Below are 17,592 nucleotides of genomic sequence, written 5' to 3'. Positions count from 1 at the left end.
GTGGGAACGAATTCTTGAACCCGCGGAGCCTGAATCACTCCGGAGTCAAGGAACCGAGTTTATTAGAGTCCTCCACCGAGAACTCAAGCGGAGCTGTGCCTGGAAAGCTGACCAGCCTACACTGCGACCACCTTGGGTGTAAGTAAATAATCTTTTCAATCAACAATTACGCCTCCGTGACTGATTCTAGCTTGAGCATACTATACCGCGCCGCGGTTTTCTCCAGCCCCGTGTGCCCGGGCTGCCGGCCACAGCCTGTGTGCACAAAGACGGGACCCCGGCTTCGCCCGGCTCGGACCAGTACCGCGCCGCGGTTTTCTCCAGCCCCGTGTGCCCGGGCTGCCGGCCACAGCCTGTGTGCACAAAGACGGGACCCCGGCTTGCCCCGGCTCGCACATGGCGACCCAGATGGGATCGGGAGAGAGCTCGCACATGGCGATCCAGGCGGGATCGGGAGAGGGCCCTCACATTGTCAAGTATTTTCCCAGTAACAATTATATTTGATCAATATATTTGAAGGAAAATAGGAGTGTGCAAAGGCTCCAGACTAAAGAGGTAATTGATTCATACCCAGAAAACCATTTGGAATTAAAAGAATCCTACTCTAAATGCTTTTCCAAAATCAACATGATAATACAATCCTAGAAAAATGATGTGCCTAATAAATCTTTCAGCATTATATCAAGATAGAGATTCTCTCTCTTTGCTTGGCTCACTGCCAACACAGCAAGAATGGAAATTACAGGGAATAAAAAAGTATTTGCTTTCTAAGGTTTAAGTATGGTTATGAATGCTTTTGAGAACTTATATCAAGCAGTTTTTCATGTGACAGAATTAATTTTTTTTACGAATATATGACACAGGATTTTTTACAAGTAGGGTTTTAGAGTTTAATGGGTACATCTACATGTGCATTAATGCATTTTTGCTACTGTACATTAAATTTTATACTTCTGGTTGCCCATATGTGAGCATCAAGGCTGCCTCAATATGCTGGAATTCCAGTGCGGTGCAATTGCATGCTCCAGCAGCCTCCTGAATTTCATGTATCAACATCTCCATACTAAAAAAAAATGGTGGCAGGTGTGCTTACACTCAATGAGCTTTAGTTCAAGCACCCCCACCACCATTATTAAGCATGGGGACACAGATACAGGAGATGTGGTGGCACTTTAATTAGAGCAGGTCTCCAAGAGCTGCTCTAATTAAAGTGCCACCCCACTCATCCCCAAAGCATGTGTAAAAGTGCCTTCTAACATGAGGTACTACATATATGTACATTTCACTGCCCTAATGCACAGTAGCAAAAGCACATGCCTTTTTAGTGATGTTTAATGTGCAGTGGCCTATTTCTACTGTGCATTAGCATATTAGCACTGTTTTTGATGTGCTGTTCATTTACTGTGCAGTAAGTAATTGTACAGTAAGCAGTTTTCACACTGGCATCTACACATGCAGAAGTTACAGTGCAGTAACACTGTGTGTGGACTGACTTGGGACTAAAATTAGTTCCAAGTCAGTCCATACACACAGGGTTACTGTACAGTAAGGCATCTACACATAAGTACTCAGGCATAAATTTGCTACCTGTATAATGCTGGTAGCAAATTTATCAACTTTATGATGGAGGTAGCAAATTTACACCCAAGTAGTTACTTCACAGTAAAGCACATGTAGACGCCTTATTACACAGTACCTTGTGTGTGTGGACTGACTTGGGACTAAAGTCTTTTATGGGTTTTTTTTTAAACCATTTCTTTACACTTTGTACATCAGTGTCTACACGTGCAGATATTACAGTGCAGCAACACTGTGTGGAATGACTTGGGATTAACTTTACTGCACTGTAGCATCTGAACGTGTAGACGTGACTGTAAAAACTGCTTACTGCTCAGTAACTTACTGCACAGTAAATGCACATGTAGACACACCCACTTTAAATGTAACTGAAGGATCAGTCCGTGTCTGGCTGTACTTTTGTGTAGGACCCAAAAAGTGGCAGCAGGGAATTTTTGCCACTTTTCTGTTTTCTCCCTGAATCCTTGGGCATCCTGGGGGCAATCCAGCCAGCAGGGTAAATTAGAGTAGCCTCTGATCCACTCAAATCTTCACAAATGATGTATCAATTCCCTTCAGGTCATTCCATTAGGCTATGGGAACATATAGCTGGTACACTTAGATCAACCTAACACAGATCTAAATGCTGATTTCTGTAGGTGGAGGTAAATTAACTTAGATTGGGAATGGGTTAACCCAATCTATCAAATGCAGGTATCATCATGCAAGTAGCAAATTTACACCCAAGACAGTGTAAGTCACCATAGCTACTGGATAGACACGCGCCCAAACTGCACAGTAATTTTTGGTTACTGTGCAGTAAATTAATATGCCCAATATGTAACAAACATTTTCTATTAATCTAAATGTGCATTTTTGGAAGCATCATTTTGTTCTTATTAGGAAGTTTCAATAGAATTTACATAAAGAAAGACACAATAATAGAAAAAATAACCAAGTCAATCCCATAATTAAGTTGATGAGGTTGATTAAATGGGCCACATATCTCTTGCTGAGGCTAATTTGGGGCCCTATGCTGATGCTTTACACCAAGGGTGCCTGCAGACATTTTGGGGAGGTGCTGTAACTCCTGGTGCTTTAAACAACATCTGTTGGGTTGGGAGGGGCTCAAACCTGCCTCCACTGGCCCTGGCCAGCAGGTGGGGGTGCCCCAGAAGCCTCCCAAGAGGCTGCTGAACCACCCCCTTTCTCACCCCCGCTGCTGACCCACCCCTTTCCTCAGCCCTGACTCTTGCCCAGGTCTGGTCACAGCAAAGCTTAGCTGGCAGCTGTGTGCTGCCCCTGTCAAGAGGCTCAGGCAGTGGGTCGGGGAAGGGGGACTCCTTTCCCTCACCCCTGGCTCAAGCCATGGTGTATCAATCCCCTTCAGTGGAAGCATGCAGCTGCTGGATCAGCTTTGCCATGGCTGGAGCTAAGGTGGGCGGGGGGAGGGGCGGACGGTACGTGGAATGGAGCCCCTTTGCCTCACAGGCCTGACCCAGCTCCTCCTAGTACCCCAGCTGGGGTAGTTGGGGGGAAGGCACAAAGTGAGGAGGCTCCATTCCACCTCACCTTCCCCAAAGCTCCAGCTTAGCTGGCAGCTGTGTGATACCCCTTCCCTAGCCCTCCCCCACTGCACAGGGATGAGATTCTCTCTGTGACAGCCCCAGGGGTGGGGCTGGGCTGGTGTTTACCAATGCCAGCACCAGCCCAGCCCCGCGCATGCTAAAAATTAACCCTGAACAGAAGTTCCCTAAGGTACCCTGCTCTAGAGCGCCTTCAGCTAATAGCTGATTTACTGAGGGTTAATGTTTCATGTGAGCAGCCATTTTAAAAGCACTCTGCAACTGTGAATGTGTTTTATGTCATGGATGTAGAGCACTTCCAGGGGCCAGATTGTGTGAAATATTTCACTTGTGCCCCAGGTCAGTCCAGAATGAATCTGAGTATTCAGAGACTGAAACCACTTAGACAAATTGCAAACACAGAAGGCCTGCTATCACATTACTTTTAGAAAATGTATTTCTAAAACAAGGTAAAGACTTAGTAATTAAGTGTATGCACTTAAATTGTTTCTGTGACCACCAGCTCATTTCAAACTATTATTATTCTCTAGCCAGAAAAGGCCAGTAAAAATGTGCAACTCCAAAAACAGGGTTACAGTCTTATCTACTGGTTAAAATGATGTTAAAGAATTAAAGGAATCACTACGAATTTTCCCCAGATTAATAATAAAGATCAGAGAATAGCCCAGAAATATCCCTGAACTAAGCTCACATACCACATGTTGGCATGACTCACCTCAATGGGAATAAGCCCATTTCTCAACCAAACATAATTTAATTTCACTGATAAGCAGCATCTGTCAGTTAAAAACAAACAAACAAAACAAAACAAAACAAAACAAAACAAAACAAAACAAAACAAACAGGCTTACTGTAGCCACTGTCATAAAAAAACTGACCTTGGCTTATATACAGTAGTCATGGCAGCAACAAAAAGGACACTTCCCACAGTGAGTTAGAGGGAGGGTTTTGAGCAGAGTTTCCCATGATTGGGTGGTTCATTGACATAGCAAGTCTGAGAGAAAGTGCTCTGTTGTCAAAGAAGGTTACTGGGAGACAGGCTCTTTTACGATAGGGCCCTAGGAATTTTCCTTGTATCACGTCTCTAGGGAGGATCCTTTCTTTAGCAGATACACATAGAGCTAGTTTTAGAATCAGGAAATTGCACCACTTTCAGTCAGTTCTTTATCAAAAAACAAAAATAAAAAAAAGCAGGATCATCCAAGCATATGCAAATTTTCCATATTTCCTGTTGGGAGCAAGGAACTGGTAGTGATCACTTATGGGTTTTGTTTTAAGTTCTGCTATTAACTTGCTACGTGATATCAGAGAGTTCTCCCGGCCTCAGTTTTACACATGTGCAAAAGCAGGGATCCTATGGATTACTTGCCACAGGGGAAAGCTCTGGGCATGTCTACACAAGATTTTACTGCAAAATTGACTCATTAACTGCACAGTAAATGTCTCAGCATCTACACATGTGCCCCTATTAGGGTAGGACAGGTAAATACAAGTCCTACCCTGCGGCAGAGTTTTTTCATGCACAGTAGCGCATATGTAAATGCTGAGCCAGCTGGCTGGGGCACGAGGATACTTCAGTGTGGGGTTGCCTGCTGGCTGGCCCTGCACTGAAGCATTCTTGTGCCTCAGCCAGCCCTTCTGCAGCACATTGAGCTCAGACAGAGCAGCCCCAGGATGGCAGGCTGACCTCCCAGGTTCCCTGCCAGCTGGGGCTGCTCTGACCCAGCTCAATGTGCTGTGGTCCAAGTGCAAGTGTAAACGGTGTGCCCAGGAGCTTCCTGGGAGCAATAAACTGCAGAGCAATAAGCTCCACAGGTTCTTGTTGCATCTTAATGGCTCATGTAGATGTGCCCTGTGAGGCTTAATTACCTGTTTTTGTAAAATTCTTGGGCATCTTTTTCTAGCATTCCTTCTGTCAGGTGCAATAAGTGGTTCCTTCTTTCCACTTCAAATTATAGTGCACCTTTTTATATACACTGGAAATACAGAAAGCACTTAGGAATGAGAAATCACAGCTAGTATCTGATCACTTTGACTGCCCTACCAGGGAGTGACAAGGAGCACACAGAAAGAAAAGAAAGTGACTGCTAGACTGACAAGTGGGGATGGGGAAAAAGTCCTTTCTCTGAAGCAAGCATGTATTGAACACAGCAATTTGCAAAGCATACAACAGGGAACTACCCAAAATTTTTGCCTAAGCTAAGATACAGCCCAGTAAAACACAGTAGACACAACTTCGTCTAACTTAACATGTAAAGCAGGAAGACAAGAGAAAGCCTTGCATAAGTCTTACTAATTCTGAGGGCAGAGCGTCTCCTTATAGCCAGTCATTCAGAAAGGCTTTGTTTAGGTTTTACAGGTTCTGCTTTATAATGTAAATATAGCTCTCTGCATTCTTTGGCCTTGAACTTGCAGCCAGAAGCTGTCTGCAACTTCCCTTAACTCCATCTCCAGCACATATGTGTGATGATCGTCAGGTCTTTGCCAACACTTCTCACCTCTCAGTCTGGTCCTGCAGGTCTTAGCTCTGAGATCACAGGTGCAGGTCTTACTTCTCTCCCCCACTCTGGGATTGCTATGGAATGAATACCCTCCCTGGCTGCAGGCAAACTGGATGGAGGGAGGAATTAACTTCATCTCTGCCTGGCAGCCTGAAACCTGTAGAGGTCTGTAGAGTTTGCCAGTCGAGGGGAGAGGGGACAGATGGAGGAATTTTCCTCAGGGGCCATGGTGGGCAGCGTCTGGCCACATCCCACCCCTGCTCTGGCTAGAGAGCAGAGGGGAGGGGCCAGCCTTGCTGTGTAGCAGAGAGCCCCGCCCAGCCCAGAGAGCATGCCAGGATGTTGGGGGTCTCTGATTTACCTTAAACCAGCAACAGGTCTGGGACAGACATTGCATAAACCGGTTTGAGCCAAACCAGCTAAGTCTGATACTACATTCACCCAGGTTTTTCTCAACCCAGCCATTTTGAAACTGGTTTATGTGCACTGAATGTCTGTTCTGTTACAGGTTTAAACCAGTTTCTGATCACTTAAACCAGTTTATGTGTAAAGTTTGTCCCTACCCCACACATCTAAGTGATACTTATATATCTGCGTATGTATAGTTGTGGGTGCTTGGGCACAGTTTGGATTCACCCTAGCCCTGTGATTTCATATTAAGCATGCTCAGTAGGCTGAATTTGACTGCTTAGATGCCTGGGAAGAACAGGACTGCCCTGGCAAGTGTATAAACACCAGGTAGGTCATTAAAACTTTAGTCACAAAAATAACTGGTGGATATGACTGGTGGATGCTTAAATTCATTAAAGAAGGAAGGCTGTCCACCTTTTAGCCCAATAGATTAGTGAGTTAAAGGGAGCAAGAGGCCCAGGATCTAGGGCTTTCTAACTCCAAAGGAAGTTTGAGCCTGCATTTCCTACTTTCCAACTAGGTGTTCCAAGTGCCTGACCATAGACTAGGCACTCCCTAGATCACTTCTTAACCCTCTTCTCTGGTGGGCAGGAGGAAAAGATATGTGGTTTGGAAGGAGAAGCACAAGCCAGAGAAAATGGACTTGTATTTTGGCCATAGACATTCCCCCACTAACAGGCAAAAATGATCCCACTTCTGTTTATCTATTTTATTTAATAAACATTAAATGCAAAGTGCAGTGGCCCAGCGGAGAGGGACACCTAGGCTCTAGCTGGATGGGTAGAGAACCTTAGTGGGAAGGCACAAGTTCAAACCCCTTCTGGATGGGGAGCCTAAAACCTGGTTTTTCTGTTCCCTGGGCAAGTGCCTTACCTACTAGGCTCTTGGGATAAAAGGTGGGAGGGTTGCCCTTCTCCATTTATTTATTTCAGGTATGCACATAGGGCAATCCTAGTTTAGCACAGGCATGAACAGAATCCAAACTGTGTAAGTACTAAAAGACTGCAGTTACTCAGCTATGTAAGTGCCATCTAGTGCATGAAGGAGAAACAGAATTTGGCCTTATATGTCTATGTGTTCAGAGTTTGCCCAGATACTGGCAACTGAATTCCTGCATTAGTGTGGTACTCCTCCCACTCTAATTAGCTCTGCTAAGAAGTAAGGCATAATAGCCCTAGGACAGCATGACTATCTTCCTGAGCTACTGTGGCCATCTTCCCCAGGGACCCAAGCTAGTTTGAGTACATTTGTACAGCAGTGCATTGGGGTACATGGATGTACCCACAAAGTAATTGGGCCTCTGGAAAGAAAAGAAGCAGGGAATACATTTTTCTCCTCAACCTACAGCTAGCTCATGGTACCTCCCAACCTGATAGGGAGGGACACTAGTTCTGTATGCTGGTGAAGTCCATCACCAAATCCCCTTAGCTGTGCCATAAAGGTTGCTTTCACGGCACTGTGCAGAAGTCCAATAGCCTGTATGCAATCCCCGCATGGAGAATGGGATAACCACTTCTGTGAATTTGGGTGGATACTGGCCCTTGTTTGCCCAACTCACTCTTCTATAAATTCAGATTAGGTAACTATTACATTTGGACCTGATTAAGAACTACTTTGATTCATTTGCTCTTCTCTAAGTTTCTTCTAAATTTCTCAAACCCAGATCTGTAAACTTGTTAGCTGTGTTCTTTTTTATCCTCCCCTGTGTTCTATCTATTTTCAGTAGATTCAGATTCATGTTTAAGACCTGCCAAATTGATTGAATGAGCGTCAGATATGGGCTCTATATTCCGTTTACGTTTTGATCAGTCATAAATCCCTCCTTGCAACCCATTTTAAAGTCTTTTCACTTAACCTACTTGGACAAACATAAAATTAAGAAATTATTTTATTGGGTTTTTCTTTTATTGGTATAAATCCTTTAATAATCTGTCACCTGGGAATGTGAAGAGGAGTCTAGCACCAGGAAACAAGAAACTGAACTTCTAGGTATGATCTGTCTACCTGGGCTGTTGATTCTTTCTCCATAATCTGTTTAAGAAAATCAAGAAGTCAGTTAAATCGGACCTTTTAAACATCCCATAAAAATGTAGGAGTGGCTCGTTCCAGCCCTCACTTAGGCAAATAGGCATTTTCCAACAACAAGCAATTAGAGATACTGTGCAACAATACCAGAAGGACTCCAACTGTTGTGACATTTTGGTCTGTGAAACCTTCTCAACAAGTCACCTGGTGATACCAATATGTCATGTAGTCTGGTAATTAAAAATGCTTATTGCAATCAGGTTAATTGTGTAATCCCAATGCAAAGCAACAGAATCAGTTTAAGTACAGTGCTCAGAATACCTCTAGTTAGTTAGAGTACAAATATATTCATCTGCATCTAGTGGTAAAGTATATCTTTCTGGTTTAAGGGCTTTCTGTTAGCCATTCACTGGAAGTGCTACATAGTCAAGTAAATAGCATCCTTGCTGACAGCTGCTTCTAATCACAATTCCTCTGAATCAGCATTAAGATCAGCTGATTTCAACTCTCCAGTTGTAGTTTACAGCAGGGAGGTCCAGTGCTGCTTTGCCCCACCTCCTCCCAAGCAACACATGCACCTTGATATAGACTTAAGTCTTTCACCATATGCATAGAGAGTCAAGCTACCCCAGGAAGGAACTTAATACATTCTTGATGTAAGGCCTCTGCACTGCAATCAGGCAACTAGGTCAACAACTCTCAACACCCTAAGCAGGGCCAGCTGAGCTTGTTCTTTCTGAATGGTTCTAGGGCTGTCCTTAAGGAGTTCTTGCAGCTCACAACCCTTGTTGTGCAACCTATTAGGGTCCACAGAGACATTAGGCCTAGGGATTAGAGCCAGGGGCTGTTACCAGTGTCTGTGGTTGGGGAGCAAGCCAAGATCAAACCTGGGTTCACATGCCGAGCCTAAGGGTTAGCAGAAGTGGAGGTCAGGGAGCAATCTAAGGTCAAACCAGGGTTCACATAAACCAGAGGGGTTACCAGAAGTGGATGTCAAGAGATGAGCCAAGATCAAACAGGGGTTCTGAAGTTCAGGGACTGGGTACATGGGCAGGGATGCAGGAACAAATGCAGGCACAAGCACCAGCAAAGTCACACAGATCAGAACCGTGCAAGCTGGGTGCATCTACTTGTGCTATTACTGTACATGTATAAATTCCAGAGCTAATTGCTCCTTGGCACACCATTTGAATGTGCACCTGGCTGCAATTAACTCCAGAGCAATAAACTCTAGGGTTTATTAATGTGCAGCACATGGAGCTGTGTCTGAGCAGCCCTAGCTAGCAGGAGGCCCCAGGGGCCAGTCTGAGGCTGCTCCTCTTGGCTTAATGTGCTGTGGAGGAATGGGCTGGGGTATTGAAGCTTCAGCATGGCGTTAGCCTGCAGGAGCTAGCACTCATGCTCCAGCCTAGCCCCTCCAGTATCTACCCATGTGCTTCTGTGGAGTTTTTACTCCTGCTGTGAAGTAAATTAGTTTACTTCAGCTTAATAGGGGCACACATGTAGATGCTGAGATGTTTACTGCACAGCTAACTAGTCAACAATACAGTAAACATCTCATGTAGATGCACTCAGACTGAGGCCACTTTTTGCACAGCAGGGGGCAGGTGCTGCAATGACTCCTTAAGACCATCCCTGAAACTGATCAGCAGGGATCCTGGTTTTCTCTGATAAAAAAATCCTCTATTTTCAGATTAGAAAAAGTAACCCCAAATCCATATTTTCTGTTATTAAAACAAAACACGACTAATATATATATATGTGTGTGTGTGTGTGTGTGTGTGTATAGTGGTGTTTCATTTTAATCACGGAAAAATGTGGATTTGGGGTTACTTTTTTTAATCTGAAAATTGGGGGTTTTTTTAATCAAGAGAAAACCAGGTTCCCTGCTAATGACTGCTGTCCCTGCAGTGTGTACCACTTCTGGTCTGGACACGGCACTTACCAGTTACCTCTGAGGGCTCCTAAATTGTGATCACAGCATTCAGTTTCAGTCAAGCAGGCTAACTAATCAGTTAATGCAATGTTGTTCTATGGTGTTTTTGCACCATTGGAGCCCTTTTGCCAGCACTTTCTACTTTTACCTCGAAGTAAATGTAACAATGTGCATGTCTACATGTTCATTAACGCACCATAATTACAGCATATTAAATTTACTACCTGTAATGACAGGTACTAACTTAATGCACTGTATTCAGCACTACTGTGCAGTAGTGCTGGCACATGCTTTATGATGTTAATGCACAGTAGACTAATTCTACTGTGCATTAGCACATTAGCATGGGTTTTGCCTGCTTCACTAATTAGAATTAGTCTACCGTGCATTTAGTATCCCATGTAGATGCACCCAATGAGGTGTACCACAGATGTTAGTCCTGTTCAGAACAAATCAATTCAGATGATGGTATGAACCCAATGCACTGCTGGAACACACGGTGGGGTAGGGGGTTCACACAGTGGTTTGCATCACAAATTTTTCCACTGCTGTCAAGGACTACATTAGTTCTTACAAATATGTTTATTCAATGTAGTTTAAACAGTTCCATGCCCCATTCACACAGCAGGCTAAGACACATTTGAACAGAGTAAGAAGTTTTGCCACCTTTCCTGATTTTATGAATGTTGTGATAGCATTTCCCAAATAATTCTCTGACAGTTTCAGCTTTCGGTTTTCTATCTTTCTTTGATAATTTGCTAGCCCTTAGTTTGCAAAGAAAACACTGAAAATATGAGCCAAATGTATTCAAAGGATTATTTAAGAATCTCCATTACACAAATGAAAAACAACCTCAAATATACATTTTTATATTTCATGATTTTTAAGCTTATGCACATGGGGCCTTTACTTATGGATTTTGAATGCTTGAGGTTGCCATAACAATTCAGAGTAAGCTTGGATAATTTGTAAATCACTTTTAGAACTGGTTCCACTAATATTGTGATTCAAAAGCAGACATGGCAGTATATTGTTAGTGGAACTTAATTATATTGTGAAAGTTGCAAGCTAGAGGTCAAAGCATTTCGTCCCATTCCTTATACGGAAACATACAATGGTTACATGCTAAGTGTTGTCATTGTTTGTGGGTGAGTGGTTTCTTGAGAATGGAAGATAGATGGAAATTCCCTTCCTTTCCAATACATGGCAAGGAAAGGAAGGAAGAGACCTATAACCTCCTAAGAGAGTTAGCCAGTGGGGGAGTATCCTAACCAGTTATGATTCACATTGCTGTGTGTGATAGGACTGAATGGCACTGATGAGTGGAAAGAATGCTTTGAATTAAAGAAAATTTAGGCCTTTGGAGGATGCCCTTTCCTGGGATTATTTACAATTGTTATTATATTCAATTAATTTTGAAAGAAGTTAAAAATACAAGATGTAATAAACCTGTAGCCCTTTGACCTTCACATCAGTAAGAAGTAAAGTATCTTGGGACAAGCAAACTTATTAAGTGTAGAAACATCCAAACTATTGGAAAGACTAAGGTGTGGTATAAGATGCCTGCATGATTACTAGAGGTAAATATATACACTTGTGAAGCACAAATCCAAGTTTTGTTTTGCAAAACAGGAAACAGAACAACAAATAGGATTCTGGTCACTTTGCTCATTCTCTTTATATCACTACATTGTTCTGATCTGGACAAAATAATACTGTGCACGTTTAACGTTTTTCTTGATACAAATATTTGAGTCTTTCAAATCCTTAACCATACAATTGCTTTCAGATGAAGTGGTTTTAATGTCTGAATAAAAGCAGTGTACACAAAGTTCAAAATGCCTGTTTAAATAACATTGTATGCATATGCCAGTTTCATTTTAATACGGAGGTCCTTTTTGTTTGTTTTTCATTGGTAAAGATGATATTCCTAGGTTGAGTCTAAATTGTTGTTTGTATTCATGTCCTTGAAATGTCTTCATTTGTCTTAACGTTTACAACATTAGCACTTTATATTTCATGTTTTCTCCAAGCATTTGGACAGTTTACAATGAAGTTTCTCCCCACGCTTCCCAAATGGACCGAAATGTGCCAAGCACCACAAAGTAGATGACATACAGTGACAGTTATGCACTGAGCATACTGGCAAAGAAAGTTACGGTGCAGAGAAGCTTGCCTTGTGCTGTAAAAATGACTTGTCTGATAATTAAATTATGCCTTTTTAAAGTAATTAATAACAATGGCCAGCAATTCTAGCAACCTGGGTGAGTGCCAAAGAATGTGGGAGGGGAATGTCAAATTACACCCCTGTACCTTGGTGGCATGTGCTCCACCTGAGCTGTGGTGCCCCCTCTAAATCAGGTACCCTGCTTTCCCCACCATAATTATTATAGCCAATGACAGTCTTGGAGGACAGAGTACCCAGCTCTCAAATGATCTAAGATAAAGTAATAGTAATGTACTTATGCCTTATAAACCGTGCCTCCTTACTCTTCTTAGTTCCATCCTTTTGGTGACTGCTATCCTCTTCCACTACCAATGGTTTCCTGACTATCCTCTTTTTCTGTGATGGCTGGTGGTTGTTTATTCCACAAAAGGGATGTTGCATCTTTCATTTCTCATCTTTCTTCATAATCATTCTACCCCTTAGCTTTTTCATACCATAGGATTCAGACTGAGAATAAGGAATGAATTTAAGAAAGAAGTGAGAAATTGGGGCAGGGGAAGGAGGGGAGGGGGGAGGAATCCCAGTGCTGGGATCTGTTAGAGCTAAAGATGCAGTAGATGGTTTCTTCCAGCTATAAATGAACAGCTACCAGGACAACAGGCAGAGAAAGAGTTCTATAAAATGAAACCTTATACCAAAAAGTGTAATACAAAAGCAGATAGTTTTTCCGAGAAGAATGAGGTTCAAGTACCTCATTTTTCAATGCCAAAGACCTCAGTGAAAAATAAACCAGAGCATTCCTCAATTCGACCTTGGTATACTATAGATCTGAATTCATTATATCTTACTTCTGTTTTGCTCTGATATGTTGATCTAGCCAAATTCTATGTTTTATCTTTGCAACCAGAAAGGGTGCAATGTTATTTATTTATTATTAGTTAAAAAAACAACCCAAAACCTACATTCAGCAGAAACTGATGAAGCAGAAAAAGTCAAGAATTTGATTCTTTCCCATCTAGCCCTGCATCTGAGCTTCAGAACTGGCTTTTGGCAAAAGGGCTATCACACTATTCATTATTTATTTTATTAGACATATATGCCATTCTTTCAAAGAAAGGGTCAGGGTGGTTTACAATTAGGTACAAAATCACTTATAAAAGCAGTTATAATTTTAAAAACATTCCCTGAACAATATCCCGGCCTAGGCTGGGATATTGTTTAAGAAATGTTTGTTTCATATCTTAAGGTTCTATATATAGAAAAGCCTTTGTCTGTCTGTCTATAACACTTTATTCACACTCTGATTGGTTGTCTGGCAGCCAATCAGCATGCAAATAAAGTGTGATGGACAACAGGCAATGGCGGTGCAGTGGAGTGCCGCCAGCACCCCCCCTCTGCTCCTTGGAGGTAGTGGTGAGAATGGCCCAGGACCCCAAGCGGCAGGGTAGAGGTGGGGAGCAGCCCCAGGCCAGATGCGATGGTGGGAGGGGGAAGGGAAGAGTAAGCCTGGGCTCAGTGCGGCGGCTACCTGGTGGGGTAGGGGAGCGGAGGAATTGGCTTGACATGGTGGAGGGGGGGAAAGAGCAGGTTGGTGGGGGGAGGGGGGGGGAGGGGGGGGGGGGCAGGGGGAGGGCAGAAGCCGGCCCAACACGGGGGCAGGGGAGCGGGGAAGAACAGGCTGGTGATGCAGGAAGGGAAGGGAAGGAGGAGGCCAACGTGGTGGGGGGAGAAGCGGACCCAGGCCCATATCTTACACACTTTTAGAAGATGTCTAGCTCTGTTGGGGTCTCAGGAGGGACGGAGTTCTTGAGAAACTTGCTTTACTTTGTCTGTATTTTGCCTGGACAGAGGACCTTGCTTCCCAGAATAGTTGATCCATTAACTTTCACAGGTAATAAATTGAAAATAATAAAGGGGTAATTCTCCCTCCTAATACTATTAAAGGTTAACTAACTTATCCTAATCCATTCAGGAAGATAAAATAAGATTGGTATTTTGCCCTATGTTATAGGTATAAAGTGATATTTCCTCTTCTCTCTCATGACAAAAATAAAAGCACAACAAAGTCTCTGTATGCTTATAGAGTTCAGATGTGTTTGACTTGCAATGCTTGGGTCCACAGTGGCCGTGCTGCGAAGGAACAGGGAGAAGTACAGGCTCAGCACTTGTTACTTCAGGATTGTGTACAAATTTAAATTTTACACGCCCATGTTGGACATCTGGCTGTAAAGCTGAATTCAGGTACAATCCTAAAGTAAAAACTGAATATCTTAGCAGTTTATAGACAGAGAAAATTCTACTTGGTTCATTACATCTCACGTTTTACATGTGGAAAAATATTATAAGAAATGCAGTGTCACAATTTTTTTTTTATGGGTTTCTTAGCTTCCTGTTTGTCAAGGGTCACTTTCACAACAGGAAACTTGCCAATAGAGTTCATGGGCACAAAGGAATGATTTTAAGCTAGGTTTATCTTTCACTAGCATTGCATTTATTTGCAAAAGGATTTAAAAGGGAAGTATATGTTTTCTATTTCTAACCCTTATATCCTCTACAAGCCGGATATAAGGTCCTAAAGTAAAATAGAGGCCTTTCACTGGTGGCATAACAAGCAGCGTTCGCACCCTGAGCAAACCCTGCAAAGGGGGTGAGGGCTACAAGCTGAGGGAGAGCAAGGCGGCACGGTGGGGGAAGGGGGTTATTACCCCAAAACAGTCCCTGGCAGCTGCTGCCACTGTACATTCTGCCCACCCCAATTCTTGTCTGTGCACCAGCTGCTGCTGCAAGAGCAATGCTGTGGGGCTGCTCTTGCTGCCAGGGCACAGACTCTCTAGGGGTAGGGGATGATTTTGGTGTCCCTCCTAAGTTGGCATCTAGGTTGGTGCCCCTCTCATCCACCCCTGTTGTATTACTGGTTTTTACATAAACTTCAGTTAGTGTTGGATCAGGCCCATTTTTCAAAAGCACAAGAAAAAAATGTAGGTTTAACCAAGAATACTCCTGCAATTAACAGTGCTATACACAAATTCCCCCAATATGAATATATATTATTATAGAGCCAACAGCTTGTTCTAATGGCATCATGGAAGAAAAACTAGGAAATTATATTATTCACTTTGCTTTTTTTTTCCCCTGGGCTGTTCCAGTCTTTTGTTTTACAGTTGAGATATGGCCACAATGTTTGTTTCTCTAGTGGAAACCAAAATACAGAAATGCTGGTACAAGGTCATCAGCACCCTCATGTAAACATCTCCTTCTGATGACCTAGTCTTCACAAAACAGTAATTTATGATTTAGTGCCTAGTAAAGGCTTAATCATCTCCTCTCTACATACATCAGGCAAGCAGTTGTACTGCTCTTAATATTTAATAATAACCCCTCACTAATTTTTTCAATTGTGATAAGAGTTTCTTTACGTTTCTGGGAGTTGTAGATCAACCTTTTCTTTCTTTCACGCTTCTTTGCATGTGTGTCTTAGTTGCCTTTCCCACTACACACCCTAAGCATACTGTTTACCTATCCGTCTCTTTGAGAAATGGAGCTTATTATTTTTAATGCACCTGAAACATTCATCAGAGGTACTCTAATTTATTTCCTGGGTCGTTGCTAAAACATCCTCACCTACTTGTAACCAGCATGGAATAAAACTGAATGTGAAAAACATCTGGTCATGAGCCAAATACGGCACAAAACCAGGTACTTTTTTGAAGCTATTCCTAGTTAAACTGCTGTAATTAAAGATGAAATGCATGAATTCCTTTGTGTTTGTGCAGTGTTTTCGTCTATGATTTGCTTTCTTGAAGTGCTGAAACTAGTTATTAGCAAGTCTGCACATATTGGATGACTTCATCTCACAATATACATTTTCTGAGGCAGTGAGATATAAAAAGGAACTAAGTGGTAAAGGCCATTGTTAAATCAGAGCATTTATTTGTCCTAAACCGAACACACACACAGAGCACATATATTCAACTGCTTATGTATTTCAAATTCAGAAGTAGTGTTACATTTTTGACTGGGAAAGTGCTGAGCTGAATTCTTAACATACAAATGTTTAGAAAATCTCCCCCCGGCCAAATATTTATAGAGATCATCAATTTTGGACTTGATTCGTGTTTTCATTATGTAAGTAGAGGGCTGTGCGCACTTATACACAGTGTGTTTACCACAATATTTTTTTATTTATCCTGTTTAAAATGTTCTCAGATTTACCAAATGTTGTGCTAGTTTCCAGCTCAATAGCCACTTCTTTTTCTTATATAGAACTGTGCAATCTGACTTCATAGGATAATGAGAAATTTTACTTTTTCATTTTTTTTAAATGTGGAATGTTTCTACTCGGTGTGGTCCTTGCGAAGAATCCCGAACCTTCAGCTCCAAAGGAAGAATTATATTTGAAGGTACTCATCCCCTTGTAGGAGCAGATCCTGAAATATATCACAGAAGTTATATCACAGATACTGGTGGAATGCAATGGTGTGAATATTGCTTTGGAAGTGTGTCATTAGAACTTTGTACAATAGAAACAGGCACTGTATGCTACTGGAGTATTTGGTGCATAAGTAGATACATTAGCCAGCTTGTACTCAGTTTCCCATCAAAAAATCCACTTAGAACAAAGGTTGTGGTTGCAGGGAAAGCATTTGATTTATAATCTATTAAATCAAACTGGCTACTTATGTGCTTTGCATGTGTGGCAGGCTTGCCTTTTGGAGCTTGGGTTGAGTCCCAGGCTTGAAATCTTGCTGTTTTGATTGGTAGAGCCCATCCACCAATCAGGAGGCAGCAAGAGGAGTTAAGTCATGCCTCTTTCCTGAGGGGAGGGGGAGAGAAGCTCCCCCCTATGTCCGGACCTGATTGAAGACTTGAAGACTCGGGTCTGGAAGACTTCAGGGGCGGAGCCCTGCAGCGTATAAAAGGAGCTGTGTGCCCAGCATGAAGGGAACACATCTGGGACAGAGAAGAGAGAAGAGCGGGGCTTAGAAGAGCTGAGGAGAGCTGCTCAGCAGGGTGAAGCAGTAGCCCGGAAGCGCCCCTGAAGGCTCATCAGCAGGGAATGGTGGATGGCTCCAGCAGCTAGGCTCTCGGTGTACAGCATGGCACACGGTGTCCAGATCCTGGGAGCTGCGTGAGGTGGCTTGGGTCTGCAACCTCTGGCATGTGGCTAGAGACATGGTGCACAGGCTGGTGCACAGAGTAGGACCTTTGGAGTGCTTGGGCAGGTCAGGTCCTCAACCTCTGGAATGAGGCTGGGAGCTCGGTGCAGGAGGTGCTGCATGGAGGGTCTGGGAGCAGACCAAGCCTGGTGCTGCATGAGGCAGCCCAGGCCTCCGACCCGTAGCAAAAGGTTGAGTCCAGGGAGCCAGACGGTGCTTGGGCTACTGAGCCAGCAGACAGGGCCGAGCCAGG

This window comes from Alligator sinensis, unplaced genomic scaffold, assembly GCF_000455745.1.
Source record: "Alligator sinensis unplaced genomic scaffold, ASM45574v1 scaffold227_1, whole genome shotgun sequence".
NCBI lineage: Eukaryota > Metazoa > Chordata > Crocodylia > Alligatoridae > Alligator > Alligator sinensis.
This window is presented reverse-complemented; position numbering follows the sequence as displayed.